This window comes from Canis lupus, chromosome 18, assembly GCF_011100685.1.
Source record: "Canis lupus familiaris isolate Mischka breed German Shepherd chromosome 18, alternate assembly UU_Cfam_GSD_1.0, whole genome shotgun sequence".
Lineage (NCBI taxonomy): Eukaryota > Metazoa > Chordata > Mammalia > Carnivora > Canidae > Canis > Canis lupus.
The window spans coordinates 24,793,963-24,795,917 of record NC_049239.1 but is presented as its reverse complement, the minus strand read 5'-3'; the positions used below and the strand labels follow the sequence as shown (position 1 = coordinate 24,795,917).

The window sequence follows — 1,955 nt, the reverse complement described above, 5'->3', positions numbered from 1 at the left end:
TATTTTTATTGTATTCAAACATTTTCAGCCCTAATCCTTACACTGTATAGACAGAATTCTTATGATTTTAAAGAAATACTTTCCAGGAGGATAAAAACTTTGTGGTAAAAGATAAATACAAAGGATAAAGAGTCAATTAGCTGGATATTAGTTTTCAAAAAGATAAACTGTAGACAAGGATCTCAATTATTGTTTTTATAATTCTATTTTATTTTTATTTGAAAGAGCACAAAGGTCATTGCTCTTAATGCACATGCCTCATAAAGAACTATAAGGTTTTTCATTTGCTATCTGTTACCCACTGATGTCTGGATAAATCTTTACAGTACCATAAATTTCCACAATATAAACTCAATAAAAGGCTACATGGCATGCACTCTGGAAACATCTGCACTTGCCATCTATAATATTTCTATGCCAAAGAAGAGATTGTGTTCAACCTTCCCTTTAAACAATACTAACTAATTTGGTGCAAGTCTTTGGCTTACGGTACAAAGATTTCTCTTGGATAGGAACAGGAAAAAAAATCAGTATCTTAGGCTTTTAATGTTGAGACTGGAAAACTGCCCTCTGCTTCATGTAGTCATTTCATCAAAGCAAACTACAAGCTCAAAATCATTTTTGATACCAAAACTATACCACAAAGCCTGCAAATATGCTATCTGGTGCTCTTCCATAACCACAGAAATTGAAGGAATATTTGCTATCATTTATAGTTTAATTCTATATTTAAGTAGCAAAAGAGAGGTCACCGAGTATACAATATGTCATTTAATAAGAATGTGAGTGCTCTCCTCACATATATTTTTTTTTAAAAAAAGGAATGATACAGAGAAGCCTAGCATATCTCCTGTGCCAGGATGATATGCAAATTTGTGAAGCGTTCCATATTGGGGGGCAGAAAAAAAGAATGTGAACTAGTTCTATAAAAATAAGGGTACTGAATTGTCTCTGGATTGAAGTTGAAAAAATTCCCAATGATTATAATTTTCATCTGCAACATGAAATTGCTGTTGTAAATTTGTCAAACCTAAAAAAATTAAAAGAATAGGATAAGTATATCTCAAGTTTTTTTGAAACTGAACTCTTGAACTCACTTCTCAAAAAAAAAAAAAGCTTTTTGTTTAATAGACTGTCATGTAAATTCAAATTCAAACGGATAAAGAATGTTTACAGAAGAGAGTGAATAAAACATGAAAACCATGGAATTTTAAACAGAGTTAATGCTGTAGGGAAATGTATTAATACTGCATTTGTAGAAAAATATGGGAATTTGATGAGGAAAGGCTAAATAAGGATTTTGACAATTTAACGATGAATTGGTAAAAAAAATGTAATTTAAGGAAAATATCTCCTACATTTATTTATTTATTTATTTAATTTATTTATTTATGATTTATTTATTCATGAGAGACACAGAGAGAGGCCAAGACACAGGCAGAGGGAGAAGCAGACTCCCCACAGGGAGGCCTGATGCAGGACTCGATCCCGGGACCCCAGGATCAGGCCCTGAGCCAAAGGCAGATGCTCAGCCTTTGCTGAGCATCTGCATAGTATAGTAAGTAAACTTTTAAGGCAGTATAGTAATTACCTTTCCTAAGAAATTATATTTGCAACATGAAATCGTAAATCCATTTCTGCTCATTTAAAAATGCATGCTAACATCCAGGGCTTAAAAATGTGCTGATGCAACATGCCCTAGTAAAATTCAAGACTTGATCTATACTGACAAACTTTGATGTAGCATAAATGCATTGATTACCAATGATCCTCTATGCTTTTAATAGTAGGCTTATTTTTTTACAATTTTTTATTTTACAATTTTTTTTAAAGACAAAGTTTTGTTTTGTTTTTTAAGATTTTTATTTATTTATTCATGAGAGACACACAGAGAGAGACAGAGAGAGAGAGAGAGGCAGAGACACAGGCAGAGGGAGCAGCAGGCTCCATGTGGG

At 32.6% G+C, this 1,955-nt stretch overlaps 1 pseudogene; it reads left to right on the top strand.

The window, feature by feature from the left end:
* Nucleotides 1–797: 797 nt before the first annotated feature.
* Nucleotides 798–895, top strand: LOC119864348 (annotated as a pseudogene).
* Nucleotides 896–1,955: the final 1,060 nt, after the last annotated feature.